This window comes from Cotesia glomerata, linkage group LG6 (genome assembly GCF_020080835.1).
Source record: "Cotesia glomerata isolate CgM1 linkage group LG6, MPM_Cglom_v2.3, whole genome shotgun sequence".
NCBI classification, from domain to species: domain Eukaryota; kingdom Metazoa; phylum Arthropoda; class Insecta; order Hymenoptera; family Braconidae; genus Cotesia; species Cotesia glomerata.
In genome coordinates this window covers 24,607,234-24,628,784 of record NC_058163.1, presented here as the reverse complement: position 1 = coordinate 24,628,784, position 21,551 = coordinate 24,607,234, and the positions used below count along the sequence as shown (strand labels likewise).

Here is a 21,551-nt window from a genome sequence, read left to right as displayed (position 1 = left end):
AACCCTGTTTGAGTTTAAACTACGATCGAGTGATTGAGAACAAGGTGAGATTCGACATTTGCCGAATACCAACCACTCGTTTGCCCCATTGTTGAGTCGCTTTATCTTTTCAAATTCTCAAGTTTGGATTCTGATACCGCTGCTAAATTACGCTGGTTTATTGATGATAGAAAGATACTTTTTACGATCTAATAAGAAAATACATTTACTTTTTCGAGTAACGTCACTGATAACAGGCCTAACGATTATTTTATCGTTGTATTCGAATTATATGAATATACTTTACGGTTACTTAATCTTACACTGGTTTTTATTTCAAAAAAACGTCAAAGTTGAATCAATCTCTTAAATAAAAAAATTCTAAATAATGGTTGTGACTATAGTACTTCAAAATTTACCAATCAGTTTATTTTTGAGTTCCTTATGCTAAAAAATTTGAGATTTATTCAAAATTAGCCAAATTTTGAGCGATTTTAAACTGCAATATTTTTTAAAATTATTGTCCGTTTTTTATTTTTCTGATAACGTTCGATGCAGTTTTTCAAGCTCAAAAAGTCTACAAAAGTTTTTGAGTCGATTGGCCAAATAGTTCAAAAGTTATCTTAAAAAAAATTTTTTTTGGTTTTTATTTTTTGAATATCTTTGAAACAGCTCACATAATTAACTTCAAAATCTTCACACATGAAAATCTGATAAAAATTAAATTTTTGAAACTTGAACCAAAATCCGTACACGGAAAATAGTAAACTATAATAAATAACAGTCGATTTATAATAAGTAATGATCAACTGCTAAAAGTTACCATTTCAAACAGTAAAATCGTAATTTTTCTATTCACTATATAATATTTACCATTTAAACGTTACAATTTACTCTTTACATGGAAGAAAATACTATTTTAAACAGTAATATTTGCTATGTAAATGTCTAAAATGTTAAAGTATAATAATTGAGAATTCAGATTTTGATATTTATCATTTCGTACCTAAAAAATGATCTTATGATATGTAAAAAGTATAAAATAAAGTTAGTAAATTTCGAATACAAGCAACGTCAATATTTACAAAGTAAAATGGTAAATTTTAAATGCAACGCTAAAAATCAAACTGTAATTATTGACTTGCTTGGACTGGTAAAATGTATATTTTAAAAGTATAATTTTTACTGTTTCAAATGTTAAATTCTCCCAGAGTGAGACCCCCTTCTCTTTCATCTGAGTCCCCCTTCTTCCCACAATATGGACTATATATTGAAATGGTAATTTTACTGTTTGAAACTGTAATTTTTTTCGATGAAAGAGTCGTTATTTACTATAGTGATAGCTACTAATCACTTATTTTGGATATTAAATTAAAAATTGTGGCTTTTATACTTTCTACATTAAATTAAGTTCTGTAATATTTATATTTTTGCCACCCTGATGTCCACTTTACTGTTTGAAACTATAAAAATTAACCGGAATCCGAGTGACTATTACAGTTTACTTTTTTCCGTGTAACTTCTTATTTTGAAAAAGATCAATCTTGAGAGCTAAATGCCAAAAACTAAATAAATTTCCCAGTAAAAGTCCAGTAAAAAAATACTAAAATGATCAATAAATAGAACCCTAATATTTTTCTAATCGAAAAAAACGGCTCGAATAAACATTGAATTAAAGAGAATTATTTAAGTAAGTAAATTGAATTATTATTAGAGTGGGAGCGCTTACAAATCCATAACAAACGAGGACAATAGAGGAATAAAGCGCAATCATCCCTCGTGTGCATTGTCACTGACTTTCCCATGACACTTTAATCGGATCATTTTCACTTGAATGCTCAATTACAAGCCTCCAATATATATAATATCCAGAGTCTTACACTCGCACGCCAAAAAATTAAAAAAACGAGATGCTGGAAGCGATAAATAACAGAATAGTTGATTAAAAAGAAGCTAAATAATTAAAATAATACAAAGTGGGCAATATTTTACGAATCAATTGGAGAATGTAGTCGTTAATCCAGAAGGTGCTTTTACGTAACGGCAACGTTCTACGGAAATCCACAGGGTGGAGGGGAATTGCTACGGAGTAGAGTGACTGAGTGGTTATTTAGGTAAGAGCTGCCCCCGTTTTAGGGCTTTCCACTAACCACCAGTTTACCAGTCGTTTTATACACACTCACATTCATTTATTTCCATTCACACATGTGGGACAGCAGACGTACGAAATATAGAGCAAATGTACGGATAATATATATACCACATACCATATCACTGTATGTTATCCTACATATTATATCGGAGCATCAGTACATTGCACACCAGTGCGCTGCGGAAAGATTTGTGCATAATTTTGGCAATTTTATCTTGTCTTCTTCCATTAAATTTTAAGGGTTCAAGTAATGAGCTGACGAGTATTGATGTATTAAGAGCTTTGTACTCAAATAATCTGTATGCTTCATGCTTTAAGTTCCATTCGGTGTGTGTATGTGTATAATAGAACTACTGGCACCCTCACTCCGAATAATTCCCGTGGGCTTCATTTAAATTCAAACTAATTCTACTCCATGAGTTTCGTAATAACGTCAACAGCCTCAGCCTCAGCCTGTCTAGTGTCTTATCAGTAACAGCCATAGAAATCCCTTACATTATATTGTAATATATTGTAATATATATATATATATATATATGTATATATACACTGGGATACAGTTACATATCATTTAGATCATTGGCCGAGATAATTATTGTTATCTTATTGTGGTGTAGTAGGAATGATTTAAGTTTGGGAAAGAATTAATTGCAATTTGGGGTAAGGAGATATTGTTCTTCTTGTTTAATTTACCACTCGATAGTAAAAATATACTTATAGTTTAATTAATGTGAAAATTTTATCTTTTACAAATTTTAGGCCCAAAAATCTCTATCTATTATTTTGCAATAAGATTTAATTACTTTACTTCTTAATTATTTTAATTAGTTTACTTTAATTATTTTACTTCTTTGACTAAAAATTAAAAATATTTAATAATTTGATTCTTTTTTTTTTTTCCTGAAAACAGTTTTAAATTTTCAAATTTTAAATTAGATAAAAAAAGAAGTTTTTAAATAAGAAAAACATTAATAAAAATTTTTCTGGACAAATACAATCATTTAAAAAAATTTAATATAACCTGATACGGTCATATGTAATTTTTTGATGAAAGTTAGTGTTAATAATCTCCGATAGACTGCGCATGATCGCTAAATCTTCTCACTACCAGAGAGTTTCAGAATTTAAGTTATGAAATAATAATTATTTTCTTGATTTTTCTATACAAATATAAAATAAAAATTTGGTAAATCCAAATGTGCATATTTAAAGTGCTGATGTTGAATATAAAATTATTAAAGTAGTTTAAATACAATTGAAATAATGCAATAATAATAAGAAAACAAATTATCTCAATGAATTTTTTGTACATTTCATTTTTAGGCCATTTTGCACTTTCTATGTTTTTTAACAGTGCAATGGAGTGCATTCGAACCCTCGACTGACTATTTACAACCACCATAATGTAATACTAGCAACCTTGCAGTCACTATGTGACTGCCGTGACTTATCCTATATACTAAAATTGATGGTAGAATGAAGTTAGCTTAGTATCGAAAACATGGACCCTGATTCCTTATTGGTTCAAGATTAGAGCGCGCGCGTATGCGCGCAATTTGAAATTCTAGTCAACTATAAATCAATGAAATTTTGCTTTATTAAATAATGACTTTTGTTAAATTGCACTGTACTTCCTTAAATATTGACATTTTTAAAGATATAAGCTCATCCCGATGTAACACTCATCAAGAGCTTTCATTTGAATACCCACATGCATTTTTGATATATTTTTCATATTTACATATATATGATATATATTTTAAAGAAATAAGCTCATCCCGATGTTACACTCATCAAGAGCTTTCATTTGAGTACCCACATGCATTTTTGATATATTTTTCATATTTACATATATATGATATATATTTTAAAGAAATAAGCTCATCCCGATGTTACACTCATCAAGAGCTTTCATTTGAGTACCCACATGCATTTTTGATATATTTTTCATATTTACATATATATGATATATATTTTAAAGAAATAAGCTCATCCCGATGTTACACTCATCAAGAGCTTTCATTTGAGTACCCACATGCATTTTTGATATATTTTTCATACATACATATATATAATATATATAAATATATGAAAAAATGATGTGGGTACTCAAATGAAAGGTCTCGATGAGTGTAACATCGAGATGAGCTTATATCTTTGAAAATATCAATAGTTCACGAGATACAAGGTCATTACTTAATTATGTATCTAGAGATAGAGCATTTTCGAATACAGCCTAAATACTTATCATAATAAATTGACTATCGGTGAAAATGATATGACACTAAATTTTTCTTATTCTCTTAATAATATAGATTACAATTATAAATCACACTTGTGAACCAAATTTTGACAATGATCAAAACACTAAGTAATATTGTGTGTACCACAATTGCATAAATTGAACTGTCAAAAAAACCAACAATTCCTAATCAGTACTCTGACGGACTCATCAATATTGTCAAAGTAAACAGTAGTACATTAGATTAGACGTAAAACACAATGATTGGAACAATCAATTATATTGCAATGAAGCCTCGTGTCTAATTATTCTATTCATAATTATAAATAAATAGACGCCTCTACTATTAATACGAAATACGAAATTCGTAATTTGAAATTCCAGGGTTGAGGTACTTGTCCTAATTCTAGTGTTTATTCTATTAATGATAATAATGATCAAACATAGAACTGTTTGTTTAAAAAATACAAAACAGAGCCAATAATATATAATAGTATTTTAGCAAACAAAGACGAATCGAGAATCCTATTGAAGTTAGTCCTCTACTCATAAGTAAAGAAACGAGGGATGAAGAAGAGGGAAGCTCAAAGGTAAAGGGGAGCTTGGGAACTCCAAGCGAGGCACGTAATGGCGTGTCGGGAGTTAACCGGTTGATAACCATCAGTTATAATTAACTCAGGCCAAGCAGCCAACAAGCCAACCCTGGTAACTACTACCCTACCGCCCTACCATCCTTCTACCCTTTACTCTTCCCTTTTCCTCTTCTTCATTACCTCTCTCTCTTGTATTATATTACTTGCCTCAGTACAATGTGTTTGTTAATACAACCTTCGGCTGTAATAGTTCCAGAAATGTCCAAGGACATTCTAGTATCATTTTGATTTTTGGTTAGGCAGGTATCGATAGCGAAAATACCTTGAAAAAAAAAACTAGTTGATTCAAGAAAAGATCTTTTTAACTACACGGAGAGAATTTAATGGTAAATACAACTATCTGAGTATTGTAAAAACAGGCCACTTAGTATGAATGATTGCAAGAACTATCCAAATTGTTAACTGAACCATCCAGATAGTTACATTTACCATCTGGATAATAATTATTACCATCTGGCTGGTAACTTAAAGATGGTAAACTTAATCATAATATATGTTAACCGCTAAAATCATGTTGATTGTAAATTCTACAATCATGATGGTAATTATTACCATCGTAGCTAGTAATATTATTAGTCACTACTTTCTTTAATATTAGTACTTTCTTAAATATTGACATTTTTGAAGATATAAGCATATATTTTATATATTTATATATAATATATATAAATATATAAAATATATGAAAAGTTGATGTGGGTACTCAAATGAAAGGTCTCGATGAGTGTAATGTCTGGGTGAATTTATATCTTTAAAAATGTCAATAGTTTACAAGATAGAAAGTCATTTCTTAATTATTGATATTTTTAAAGATGTAAGCTCATCCTGATATCACACTCATCAAGAGCTTTCATTTGAGTACCCACATGCATTTTTGATATATTTTTGATATATCCATATATATAATATATATAAATATATGAAATATATGAAAAATTGATGTGGGTACTCAAATGAAAGGTCTCGATGAGTGTAATGTCGGGATGAGCTTATATCTTTAAAAATGTCAATAGTTAACAAGATAAAAGGTCATTTCTTAATTATATGTCTAGAAATGGAGCATTTTCGAATGCAGCCTAAATACTTATCATGATAAAATTACTATCGATGAGAATGATATGAAACCTTTAAAAGGCGGAAATTCAAGTCAAGACCTTCGCAATGACACTAAATTTCACAAAAAAAAACCGATTTTATCATATGACTATCCTGGAGACAAAATTTTTGTTATTCTCTTAATAATATAGATATACTTTTTTCAATACTCACTCTTATGTCAAACATTAGAATGTTATTATATTCTGACTTTAAAATCGGAAAAGTTTAGTTTTTTATACTTCCTGTTTATTTTTTTTATGATTGCAATCATGATGATTTTAACTATCTCCGATGATAAAAGTTACCATCTAGATGATAAACCGTATCATCATAATTGTGGAAATTAATATATACTGATTGTACTAATTACAATCGCCGGATAGTTGCATTTATCATCTTAACTTTGTAAAAGTTAATAACTATCCTGGATAGTAGAAGCTACAAAATAGGGATGGTAACCGTTAACATAAAATTCTCTCCGTGTAAGAAAGTTATTTTTAAGAGCACACTGATAGAAGGATTTATTAACTATTAATAATTTAATTTATTTGAAGACAATTATTTAATTTATTAAATTTCAATAAATATTTTGTAACATTCAATAAATATTTATTTGGGAAGAAAGTACATTTATTAATAGTTAATAAGTATTTATTAATAGCTAACAAATATTTATTGACAGTTAATATATATTTTGTTGAGTGAATTTGTTCCGCTTGCAATGTCATATGATGTGAAGATTTTTTATACACAAAAATCATCCTTATAAATTATTTGGATTAATTATAATACATTATAATAACGTTTATTGTAAAATACCAAATTCTATCACAGCTCATAATTATCTTTTATATTTTTAAATATTAAAAACGTTAATTTATTTAGTGAATTTAATTGTTACCATGTATTCCAGCTATAGGGTTATAAAAAGTGTCAAAAGAAAATTATTTTTGCTTTTTATTTTAAATAAATATTTGTTAACAGTTAACAAATATTTATTAACCATTAATAAATATTTATTAACAGTTAATAAATTATACTTAATAATATCTTATTAACTATTAATAAATATTTGTTAACTGTTAACAAATATTTATTAACATTTAATAAATCGTATTTAATAAATAATTTATTAATTGGTAATAAATATTTATTAAAGCTTATGATGTTAAAAAATCATTTATTAACAGTTAATAAAACTTATTAAATATAAACAAATCCTTCTATCAGTGCAGAATTATTCTTTAACTGAGAAATTTTTTTGGATTTTGTTCATAAATTTCTTGAATTACTCTAAACTGAAAAGCAAAACTCAAATTTTCAAGTTTTTTTTTCTTTTCAATATAGATGAGCTAGTATGATGAGACTTCCTCAAATGTATCTCTTACACCCGGTAGCTAATCCCTATTGTCAACGGACATAATCCTATAATGGATTGGCTTCGATCAGCGTATGTGCGTCAAACAGCATCGTAGCCTAAGCTAATTCTTGCTATAATATTCGCCACGTGTGAAACTCATCAATGGAATTCGGACAATAGCTTCTTACCGACAAACACATTCTATTAATGATGAGACTTAGTGTTTTATCATGATCAGATATTGTGATATGATACATGAAGAGTGATTTATTGAATGTATAATAATTATTGATGTGAAATGACTTAGAAAACCGATTTATTTGAACGATATTTTTTCATCACATATTCAGTCAGTTGCATCTAGCTACACGGAGAAAATAAAATCCGTACAAAAACAGTTTCACTGTAAAAAAATTCGCGCCAAGTCCACGTTCATAAGACTATTAAGAAAAAAAAATTTTATTTCTTTACAAAAAGATATAAAATAAAAAATTAAAAAATCCAAGTAACCGATATGGTTGTATATGATTTTCGGAAATTAAAAAAAATTTTGTTGTAAATTTAAAAATTAAAAGAAACAATTTTGGAACGTATTTAGTGTGCGTGGTTACGAAATATTTCACTTTTTATGAAATTCCTAAAATCTATCTACTAGAACTTAAAAAAAAAAATTGAAGTACACAATGACGCACACCAAGTACGTTTCAAAATTGTTTCTTTTAATTTTTAAATTTACAACAAAATTTTTTTTAATTTCCGAAAATCATATACAACCATATTGGTTACTTGGATTTTTTAATTTTTTATTTTATATCTTTTTGTAAATAAATAAAATTTTTTTTTCTTAATAGTCTTATGAACGTGGACTTGGCGCGATTTTTTTTACAGTGAAACTGTTTTTGTTCAGATTTCAGTATTTTTTGTAATTATAATAAAAATTGACAATTTTAATTTAATACATTTCCGGTGGCAAACTATTCCCTTTAAGCTATAGTTCATGTAAAAGTTATTCTTGCGCCACCTGGCGTGTGTAATTGCAAGCTGTCAAATATCTTTTTTTCACTGTAGTTTCCCATCTATTATAAGATTAGCATGCATCCTTATATTATTTAGTCTCTGGCCGTCCGCTTTTTTCATACAAAAAAAAGTTAAAATCTAAAAATCTGGGTCGCTATAGTTTGTGCTGATTATTTTTAATAATTTTAAATAGAAATTATAAAGATAATTGATAATAATCAAGTAATGCGTGTAATAAAAAGCATGAACTACTATTACAAAATATCATATAAAAAAAAAATCAAAAAACATTTGTAACCTCAAAAAACCGTTCTGCTTACGGTATATACACACTCGGTAGTCTGGCTTGAGGACGGAACTTGGCGCCAGACTCTATCGAGTCTGTTGATAAAATAAAACAGCAATGATACTGTTTCATAAAAATATTAGGAAAATGTTCATAGTCAGTAGTGATTGCTGTAAGAAAAACGACCGGTTAGTGCCAGAACACGACTCAGTAGTATGCAGACAATAGTCAGTAGTTTTTATGTAGTGCTCTCTACTGTCCCAAATAGTTTAACCTCATTTTCTCCCAAAACAGTACAAAGTACTGTACAAAATAGTAATCAATGTTGTTTTTTTTTCTCCGTGTAGATGCCAAATTGTTACGGTTTTTTTTTTTAAATATTTCTAGGCTACTAAGAAATAATTTTTCAACAGTTCTTAAAAGAGAAGAATTAATTTTTGTTATACTCGCTTTGAAAGTTCAACTTTTGAGCGCTAGGTGGCGTCCCAAAAAATACTCATTTTTAGAGTCTCTATCATAACACCTTTTTCCGTGGCCTAGGCCGCAAAGTTTACTTCCTCCTTTTTTCCGTACTGTCCTTGTGCAATCGGATGAAATTTAAAACAAAATAAATCAAATTCTAGCGTACCGGCCAATGATTTTGAGTAAATTTTAAACTTAGTTACTATTAAGTGGCGCTGATTATTTCTCTGCTGGCAGTTTATTACGAAGCGGACCTAATGTTAATAAAATAACAACCACGCCATAAATAAATGTTAATAAAAAAATAATTAATATAAAATCAAGTTTTTGCCTTTGTGAAACTTCATAAAATTTGAATATGTTATTATTTGCTTGCTATTCCTCAAAAGTTAAACTTATGGAGCGATAATAACAAAAAATATTGTATGTAATTCGGTCACTAAGTGGTGATTTTGACAACGATGATTTTACGATATTCGATTTAAAGTTTGTGACATAAATTGCTATTTTTAAAAATAAATTAAAAAATATTTTTCAATCTGGGGATAAAATTAATTATTAATGATAGTATATTTTTAAATATAAAATATATGGATATATTTTGGCATTAAATAAAAATTTTTTTATTTTTATCAAAATGTTTGAAATTAAATTATTAATATTTAATAATGTAATTGGAAAAAAATTGGTAGATGTCGCCACAATTATGACAGTTCGTCATAAATAAACCGATCAGCTGATAGTCTAGTGACCGTGACGTGACCCTCAAAAATGACCTGACTATCAACTTCACAACACTAATAATAATAATAACAGCAAAAGAGATGATACTGGGTTAAGAACAAAACATGGAAAAGTGGGAATTAAAAAAGTTTCAGTTCTGCGCAAGGGCAATCATTGGCAAGTCTTTTAATTTCCTATATTGGGGAAGCGAAAGGTAGAGCCAGAAGAAGAGGAATAGTGTTGTATGGACGAGGATGATGGCTCGCGCTTGAGGGTTGCATGGGGTGGTAATTGGCTGTCAGGGCTTCTGAGTCCTATACCAACCCGGACCGACCAACAACCCCGAGAGATTGGTATCGCTTATAATTAACTTCTCCGTGCCATGAAGCCACCGTTTCCAGAACCTAGAACCTAGAACCCGGTGTTGACGCGACGTGTGGGGACGCCAAGACCCGCTGTTATTCGTTTCTCCATATACATGTGTCCATATATTTGTGCTTGTGAGTTGATGTTTATTATGTGCTCTGCTGGAAAATCTTATTAGTTGTTTAAGGCGAATTAGTACCACGATTTTTTAATTACTGATTTTTTTTCACTAAAAAAAATTATTTTCTCGCTTTAAAAATTTTTTTCAACAACCCAGATAATTTTTTTTTATTTTTTATATTATACAGTCATCTTCATTGATTTGTAACTGTTGGCAATGATTCGAGTAAAATAAAAAATTTTCAATTTGGACATCTGTCACTAAAAAATTTCAATTAATAATATGTTTGGAAAATGAAAAAAATAAACAAAACCATGAAGAAAATTCACATAAAATAAATAATTGTAAGCTCAGGCAAACATAATTATAGAAATTTAACGAAAAAAAAAAGTACTACAGATAGAGATAATTAAAGATAAAACATTCTATGGTAAATCACCAGAGGAATAATTTGAATATTCAAAAATATACAGATAAAATATTTCAAATAAATTTGATATTTCAATTAAAAGAAAATCAATGAAATATCAGTCTCCTGATAATTACAGTCTTAAAAATAAACAATATCAAATAACTATAGTTAAATATAAATACTAAATTATTAGATCATATCATTATAAAAAATTAAAATTGAAAAGGCCTAAAATTAGAAAATAGTCCACTAAAGCAGTTTAGATTTTTTTTTTAAATGGAAATATAAATAGACGAAATAAAGGGAATTTAAATATAATGACAAACCTAAAATCAGACAATTCGAATAGAAGACATCAACGTTATTTGACATATACAAAAATGAACAACTTTGAATTTAGAAAAGCTTTACAAATAAACATCTCTAATTATGGACAAGAAAATTTGGAAATCTCTCAATATGGACATCTCTAATTAAGAGCATGTAGGACAGAGAATATTCAAATTTTGGACAAAATACTGAGACGCTTTTTGACCAAGTAATTTTTGAATAAAAAATCAGTAAACTTGGCAGGAGTATGTTAATAATAGTCTTCCGTAAATTGATTCTTTTATTTTTAAATTTAATCATTGAAAAAAAATAACAAAATGATAAATAAATAGGTAGAGTTCGCGCGTAAAACTGCCTTATCTCCAGGCCCATCACATATTCAAGTAAATAAACTTTACTATAAGGAAATTACTAATAAACTTACAACCAATATAATCGTCGAGATTGATTTATTTTTTTGGTTAATCTTTACTTTAGTTTAGATTACTCATAAGACAGAATTATTAAAATGCAGCTAGGTTTGGATAGAAAACTAATTATCAACAAAAAATTTCATTTACTATAGTAAATAAACTATAGTTAAATTTTTTTGAACAGTGTTTAGAGTATTGACAGTCAGCCTGATAACCTCCAGTACATTTTTATGTGTTTCAAATAAACAATCCGATATATTCAATTGGAATTTTTATCACTAGTCCAGACTGAATTACCGACAACAGACTATACTACATGCTCTTAAAGAAAACAAAAAAAAAATAGAATATTTATGAATTAAAAAATGAGTAATAGTTTGAAAAAACACGCTTTAATATAAAACCAAACTAAAAAGTAGGAATAAATTTTTTGGATTAATTTTGAGACTAAATTATTTTCTACTTAGAAATTCAATTTATTAGCAGATCATTTTTTTGGTTTAAGTGAACTTTTTTTAGAAGAAATAGATTTTTTTGTAATATTAAAAGTAGCAATTTAGTCTTTGATTCTTATAAAATTCTTGTAATTTTTATTTAGATATAAACAAGAGCCCTTTGGCAAGGCGAAAAGTAGATTTGAGTGTAAGTTTCTAACACGAGAAGTGAATGTAAAAATGAATCGACGTAACACGTCGGGAAAAAGCCTCTTGTATCCCGCCGAGGGCTAAGAAAAAAATCTTATAGAGTTCTGGATTGTCTGGCAGTAAATTTTCATCCTCATAATTTCTAGAAAGTCCAAAAAATTTTGAATAAATAAAAAATACGTCCAAAAAATTGTCTTCTTTAGGGAAAACATGAGAGGTATTATACTTCTAATGATTAAAGTGCAATCCTCGAAAATGTATAAAATAGTAAATGATAAAAATATAAAAATGTATGAGTGGATGTGTATAATAAATGGGTATGGGGATAGAATAGAGTAAAAGTAAGAGCAAGAGTAAGAGTAAGAGTATGGAATAAAAAGAGAAAATATAAAGAACGCGTGCGTGGATACCCTGGAGGCTCGAGTGTGACTTTCGCGTGTACTTTACTTTGCTCTGCCTGGGAATGTCGGCGAGAATAAGTTGCTGAGGGTAAGGGATAAAAGTGAGAGGTATTCCTCTCTTCAAGTCTAAGTAACATCCATTTCCATCCCTTACGCCGTTCTATACATATATACATCTATACATTTATACGTCTATACGCTTTTATTCTGCTTTTACTTAACTTTACTTTTCTCAAGTTGTTTTTCTTTCTCTCCTTTTTCGTACTCTGCCTTTTTTTTTTCTTTTTTATTCATTTCTTAACTCACGATTCCACTTCTTTGCACTCACTATCAATGAAAATATAAATGATTCAGCACTTGGAAATATTTTCAACAAGTTGTAGGCTATTTTATTCCTTTAAGAAAACTCAAATTTTATTATTATTATTTTTTTTTTTTTTTTTAGTGAGCTAGCATTTTTAGCTGGAATCGAAATTTATTTAAAAATTGATAGATTTTTCTTTCTCATTTATGAGTATAACATTATTGAAAAATTTCGTATTCTGGGTTCAAGAACAAATTTTATCATTCAAAATAACTCGAAAGAAACGTAATCTGTATTATTAAGAGAATAAGAAAAATTTTGTGTCCGGAATACTCATATGATAAAATCGGATTTTTTAATTAAATTTAGTGTCATTGCAAAGGTTTTGACTTGAATTTGTGTCTTTTCAAGGTTTCATATCATTCTTGCCGATATTCAATTTTTTATGATAAATATTAAGGCTGCATTCAAAAATTCTCTGTTTCTAGATACATAATTAAGATATAATCTTGTATCTTGTGAAATATTGACATTTTTAAAGATATAAGCTCATTCTGATGTTACACTCATCAAGACCTTTCATTTGAGTACCCACATCATTTTTTTATATATTATATATATATGTATATATGAAAAATATATCAAAATGCATGTAGGTACTCAAATAAAATCTCTTGATGAGTGTAACATGGGGATGAGCTTATATCTTTAGAAATGTCAATAATTAAGAAATGACCTTGTATCTTGTGAAGTATTGATATTTTTAAAGATATAAGCTCATCCCAATGTTACACTCATCGATACCTTTCATTTGAGTACCCACATGCATTTTAATATATTTTTATATATACATATATATAAATATATAAAATATATGAAAAAATGATGTGGGTACTCAAATGAAAGGTTTTGATGAGTGTAACATCAGAATGAGCTTATATCTTTAAAAATGTCAATAGTTAAGAAAGTACAGTGCAATTTAACAAATATCTTGTGAACTATTGACATTTATAAAGATATAAGCTCACCCCGACATTACACTTATTGAGACCTTTCATTTGCGTACCCACATCAATTTTTCATATATTCATGTATATTATATATATTTATATATGAAAAATATATGAAAATGCATGTGGGTACTCAAATGAAAGCTCTTGATGAGTATAACATTGGGATGAGCTTATATCTTTAAAAACGTCAATATTTAAGAAAGCACAGTGCAATGTAACAAAAGTCATTATTTAAAAAAGCAAAATTTTATTTATTTATAGTTCACAAGTCACGGCACTCACAGTGACTGTAAGGTTGCTAGTATTTTTCTTAAAACAAGTAATATTTTGTCAATGTAAATTAACGTCAGCCTTGACCAATCTATCTTGAGAATAATTAAATAAATCCTCATAATAAATCTGTGTGTTGTATGTTATCAGAACTTGAAGAGCCAGTTGCCAGGAGAATATCGCTTCTACCGCGGTAACAAGTTTCCTAGCAGGTCACCCCAATTAACGTTTTCCACTACAAGGTGGGCGCCTTCTTGGAGCCCGGCAGACGAGGGTCGAGGTGCAAGGAGTGAAGAGTATGGAGTATGAACCACCGAGCAAGGAGTAAGGAGTAAGGAGCAGAAGGGTGAGTTTACGATTATATATGTTGTGCTCGGCCAGTATCCAGAACTGCAACCTTTACCGGTCACCCCCTTCACATGTCTGGCTCCCTCACTCGCTCGCTCTTACTCTTTTCCGCATCCCTCAGCGGGTGCTACCCTCTTACCCGCTTTGCTTCCTACTTCACATCGTGGAAACTTGTAATTGCGAAAGGAGCCAGCAATTATAATTGCCTTCGTACCAACGCCCGTTGGACACTCGTAATTATCCGAAAGCTCCTCCCAGCCCCCTAACGCGCTCTCATCCCCTTTAAACTCGCGACTTGCTCGTGTAATTTTTTCCTCCAACTTTTAAATTTATTTAGAACTGACTTCTCAGTCTTAAATAAAATCGTCAATGATACTATGTTGAATATTTGTTACTATTTTTATGTTAATAACTACTATTTTACATTATTACTCTGGAAAAATTGAATTTGATTTTGTGGCCAATGTGATTGTATGATAAAATGGGTTTTTTTTTGGTTAAATTTAGTATTGTTAAAAAAGTCTTAACCTGAAGTTGTGCCTTTTCATGGTTTCATATCATTCTCACCATTAGTCAATTTATGATGATAAGTATTTAGGCTAAATTCGAAAATGCTCTATCTCTAGATACATAATTAAGAAATGACCTTGTATCTTGTAAACTATTGACATTTTTAAAGATATAAGCTCATCCCAATATTACACTCATCAAGACCTTTCATTTGAGTACCCACATCAATTTTTCATATATTTATATATATTATATATATGTATATATGAGAAATATATCAAAAATGCATGTGGGTACTCAAATGAAAGCTCTTGATGAGTGTAATATCAGGATGAGCTTATATCTTTGAAAATGTCAATAGTTCACGAGATACAAAGTCATTTCTTAATTATGTATCTCATATATTATTAAATTGCACTGTACTTTCTTAAATATTAACGTTTTTAAGGATATAAGCTCATCTCGGTGTTACACTCTTTAAGACCTTTCATTTAAGTACCTACATCAATTTTTCATATATTTATATATTATATATATATCTTTATTTGAAAAATATATCAAAAATGCATGTGGGTACTCAAGTGAAAGCTCTTGATGAGTGTATCATCGATATGAGCTTATATTTTTAAAAACGTCAACATTTGAGGAAATTACAGTGCAATTTAACAAGTCATTATTTAATAAAGTAAAATGTTATTTATTTATAGTTCAGAATTCACGGCAGTCACATAGTGACTGCATGATTGCTAGTAAATTATTCACATTTCTAAGCTTAGTTGAATAAATTAATTATTTTATTAATATTGAAATTAATTTTTATAAGGTAATTTTTAGTATTTAAAAAAAAAAAAATTATAATGATTCATCAAAAACTGCTACTTAAAAAAATGACTAATTTATGTTAAATTTTTATTTCAATTATTTACTCTAAATTTTTTATTTAATTTAGTTTTCTTTGATTTAATAATAAATTTAATTATTTTTTCAAGTTCTTATCATCAAGCTATAATTACTTGTATGAAAATTCATAGTATGGCTTTTTATCAAAATAAAAAATAGTTGTTTATTCAGTTTCAATTTACCAAATTTATAATTTTTTCTTTCTTTTAAAATTTGTTCATTAATTGATTTAATCTCTAAAAAGAATTGGATGTAAATAAATGAGTAAATATTTAGTTAAATTTTTAGAGCTAAAACAACAGTGTGAGCAAGTTTAATTTTGGAAAGAAAGCTGTTAAGAACTCGCGGGTGTTGATGTGGAAGAAATAATAATAATGATTATAAATTATAATAAAAATAATAAAATAAAGAAGGAACGAAAGAAGAAAGAATAAGGGGGTAGCAGAAGGAGGACGGGGCGGTAAAAGAAAGTGGAAAAAAGAGGGAGCGAGGGCAAAAGCCGTGCAAAGGCACACTGGAGTAGAGAACCAAGACTCCGGTCAATTAAGTGCAGGAAATTAGAGTTTTAATTACGCAGTCATTCAGAAAATTACATTGGAGCCTAGGGTGGGTGGTGGGCTCTTGTAAGACACCGGCTCTTGTATTACGACTGGCTAAAGTTTGCTACAAACACATTTTACTTTTATACTGGGTATTCATCAACAAATTCATTTATTTATTAAAAGGTCTTTATACGTTTTGTTTCGGGAAAATTTAATCTGATTGCTCTCGGGTTCCATTGAATTTCGTTTACTGATATTTTATCGAGATTCGCGATTTTAATCAAATAGTTTCATGTATATAAGCAGTCTTTTTTTTATTCATTAATTATTTTCAATAAAAGCGAAAATTTATTCTCAGATAAAATGAAGAAAAATTTATCATTTATTTAATAGTTGTTAAAAATAAGTCTCAAGTAAGAAAATAAAATTTTTAAACCCACTTTTTTTGATATTGTTACATTTTTTAATTTTTTTTTTTCATTACAAATTTTATTGTAAATATATTTTCTATATCTTAATCAAATTTTCTACACAGAAAAAAAGGTTCACTTGAGCCGAGAAAATATTTTTCTTTCTAAATATTTTCTTGAGCGAAAAAAAATTTTTTTTGACCCAAGAAATTTCACTTAATCCAACAAAATTAATTCTTTTACTTTGAGAAAAACGTATATTAATACGAGAAAATTTATTTAAGTCAAGAAAATCTTGTCGTTTTGAGAAAATTCAGCCTCGAAGCTCCAAAAAATTTAGTTCTTGATAGAAGTAAATTTTCTTGTTTTGAGAAAATTTCTCTCTTGCTCCAAAAAATTAAATATAAAGATAGAAGTAAATTTTCATTAATATTTTTATTGATTAACATGTCAAATGGGAAGATCAAATAATATTTCATCATTTTTTTTCATTCAATATGTATAATTGCACGCTAAAATAATTAAAATGGGTATCAAATATTCTCGAGAAAAATTTTCTCAAGGTGAGAAAATTTTTTTCTCAGCTGAATTAGGTGGCGCTACTTCCCCAAAGTATCTAAAAATCTTGATCAAATATAAAAATTTATTGTATCAAGTATTTATGATAATTTGAATTAAGAAAAAATTACTTGCACCAAGAATAGAATTTCAAGAAAAACTTTTACTTCGGGCAACACAACTTCAGTCTTCCTTCAGGCGTCCGAAAATTTTCTTGAGCCAAGAATTTTGTTCTCCAATCAAGAAATTTTTCTTTCTGTGTAAAAATATATTTTTTCAATCAATTAATTTTTTTCTGATTGAATATTCATTTTTTTTCGTAATTTCAAATTTCTTTATTGATAATATTAAACAATTATTAATTCACTAAAAAAAATTGTGATAATTCAAAATTTCTGCTTTAAATTAAAATTATTGGTAAAAAAAAATAAAGTCAAGAAATTTTTCTTTCTGTGTAACAATTCAATGTGTAATTTTTTCTCTTGCAAGACAATTTTCTATTAAAATAGCAATAACCAGTTCTCCAAAAAATAATTTTTTTGGATCAACAATACTAGTAGTAATTTTTTGCAGTGTAACTAAATACTAATAATCCCGACCAAATTCAAACTTGGGAAAGAAAAAAATTAGCGATTGAGCAGGTATCAGACTCAGAAAAAGTAAAAGCATCGCGAGCGCGGATAAAGAGAAATGGTAAAAAGTGGAGTGGGGTTGGCATAATGGGGACTGTTAATTTTCTAAATGAAAACGAGAGATCCATCTTTCGCGTTATATTCTACTCTTTCTCTTGCAATGCCGACACTGGCTGTACTTAGCATTGCACGGCGAATGGAAACTGTGGCTCTGGGGTTTCAGTCCTCCACAGATACTCGGTATGGTACTCTGTAGAGTTTATACTGTATAGTACTCCATTTCGCAATTCGCAATACCAACTCTCCACTCTCCACTTGACACTTCACTTCACTTCTTGGTCATTTTCTCTTTTTATCCCTTCCCAACCCCTCTTTCTCGCTCGACGCATTAGAGTAATGAATTAATTTCCATCCCACGCAACTACTCGGCTCCGCGGTTCTAAACTACTCTGTGATGCTTTTACTGGGACAATCGACGTTCTATTCTCATTTATTTCTTTTTATATAATATAAAATATAATATTTATATTTATTATTTTTATTTTTATTTTCCAGCTAGTCTTTTATTTTCGTGATTATTAAATTCAAATTAATTAATTGTATATAATTTGTCAATCAATAATAAATATACTGTAAAAAAATTGTGAAATTTAAATTCACTCCGAAGATTTTATTTATATCTTTTATAAAGCATTTTTTATTTTTTTATTGAATAAAAATTTTTAAAAAACTCAATTGTAATATTTAAAAAAAAATGCATTAATATTCTTTTATTAATTTCTACAAATTGCATTTTTTGACAAATTTTATTTATAATAATATATTTTTAAAATAATTCTAAAAATTGCCCCATAAAAGTAAATTTCAGTAACATTAAAATAATAATTTTTTTTTTTTTTTAATTAGACGTAATAGTATTAATAATTTATTATTTTTTCTTTTTAAGTCAAGTTTGTTCATTTATCAACAATATTTAAAAAAATAATTTTTATAAAAATTTAGTTTAATATTTTTAGTCAAATTTAAAAAAAAAAAAAGGATAATTAATATTTACAAACTCAAATTTGAGATAAATAATTTAAAGTATTAATTAGTAATTTAGCATATGAAATTTTTTTCAGCTAATTAAAATTTATTGTTATTTTTTACAGTAATATTGAAAAAAAAAAATTAATTCATAGATATAAGTAAAAAAAATGATAAGAATTGAAAACATGTAATGCATGAACGGATGCCGGTTATTAATGGTCAACTCTATATTATCAGTGTGTACAGAAGGCAATAAATAACGAGTAAATTTATCAGTATTTATTATTTATAATTGTTGTTTATTACGTTGAATAAATAAAAAGCATTAGCGGTGGCGTAGTCTCATTAAGTTATGCATGAAGGTTCTGAGCCGACGATTAACTGTTTGAACGACAGTTCAATTACGTGGGCGATTAAAAGGAGCTGATAAGTCACTGAGCCATGGCGAAGCTTACTCTTTAGGCCTGATGTTTTCCTTAACGTGAATACAACCACCATTAATCGATTTATTTTTATATCTTTATGCTCTCAGTTATATCATTTGAAGATTTATCTATTTATTATTCTTTCATTATCGACAAAATTTATCTACGATCTATTTAGTTTGATTAAAATTGTGACGTAAAATAAATTACACTTATAATTTTTAGTGTTTAGTTAAGTGTAGCAAATAAAATTATTGATAAGTTTAGATTTTAATCATTTTTAAGGAGTGTTATTGTGACTAAAATAAAATTAAACATTTAAAGTTAGGTAGGGTAATGGGGGTGGGGTTAATTAAACTATACACAATTTATGTTTATTTTTGAGGTCATTAATCATTTTAATAGAGAAATAATACTGTAATTATTGACTATAAATTTTAATTTTGTTAAAATAGACAAAAATTATATTTTATTAAATGATTAAAAAAAAATAAATTTGATTAAAAAAACGAATTCTTGAACCTTGAAACGAATTTTGAAGAGTTCTATTGTCTTGAATTAAATTGAAAAATTTTTAAATCAATTGAAATTTATTTAAACCAAAAGTTTTTCAATTAATCAATTTCATTTTTTTTTCAATATTGAATATAAGCCTTAATCTATATTACTAAAAGAATAAGCAAAAATTTGTAGTCTGTGTATTTATATGATAAAATGGGTTTTTATGGTTAAATTTGGTACCGTCGGAAAAGTCGGCCTGGAGTTGTGCCTTTTCATTGTTTTATATCATTCTCACGAATAGTCAATTTATGAGAATATATTTAGGCTGCAATCGAAAATGCTCTATCTCTGGATATATAACTAAGAAATGACCTTGTATCTCGTGAACTATTGACATTTTTGAAGATATAAGCTCATCCTTGTATTACACTCATCAAGATCTTTCATTTGAGTACCCCCATCAATTTTTCATATATTTATATATATTTTATATATGTATATATGAAAAATATATCAAAAATGCATGTGGGTACTCAAATGAAAGCTCTTGATGAGTGTAACATCGGGATGAGCTTACATCTTTAAAAATATCAATAATGAAGAAATTAACTTATATCTTGTGAATTATAGACATTTTTAAAGATATAAGCTCATCCCGATGTTACACTCATCAAGACCTTTCATTTGAGTACCCACATCAATTTTTCATATATTTTATACATTTATATATATATTATATTATGTATATATAAATGTATATATGAAAAATATATCAAAAATGCATGTGGGTATTCAAATGAAAGCTCTTGATGAGTATAACATCGGGATGGGCTTATATCTATAAAAGCGTCAATAGTTAAGAAATTACCTTGTATCTCGTGAACTATTGACATTTTTACAGATATACGCTCATTCCGGCATTACTCTCATCGAGACCTTTCATTTGAGTACCCACATCAATTCTTCATATATTTTGTATATTTATATTAGTTATTTATGTACCTTGGGCGAGCCACGCGCCAATACGGTCGAGGTGATATAGTATATTACACATCTAGGGCAGTAAAATAAGAAATGTCTCAGATCACATGTAATTGTTGTCCGAGGCGAAGCCGAGGTCAATAAACATGTGATCTGAGGCTTTCTTATTTACTGCCCGTGGTGTGTATACTATTTTTCTCCTCGACGGAGGCGGAAAGCGGCATTTTCGTTTAGCGCAGCGGGAGGAAAATTGACGCTTTCCGCCCGGAGGTGAGAAATAGTATATTACACACCTGTGGCAAGAAAATGAGAAATGTCTCAGAACACATATATGTTGCCCGAGGCGAAGCCGAGGTCGACATATATGTGATCTGAGATATTTATTATTTTCCTGCCATAGGTTTGTATACTATTTTTCTGTCCGACAGAGGCGGAAAGCGGCAATTTCGTTTAGCGCAGCGGGCCGAAA

The 21,551-nt window shown here is 28.4% G+C and overlaps 1 protein-coding gene across 1 annotated transcript in view; it reads left to right on the top strand.

Moving 5' to 3' along the window:
* Positions 1–21,551, top strand: part of LOC123268222 (LIM domain only protein 3-like) — a 156,573-nt gene that overhangs the window by 48,185 nt on the left and 86,837 nt on the right. Inside the window, exon 3 of the mRNA XM_044733152.1 lies at positions 14,397–14,592. The gene's annotated coding sequence lies outside the window, so the exon portion shown is untranslated. The remainder of the gene's footprint in view (positions 1–14,396; positions 14,593–21,551) is intronic.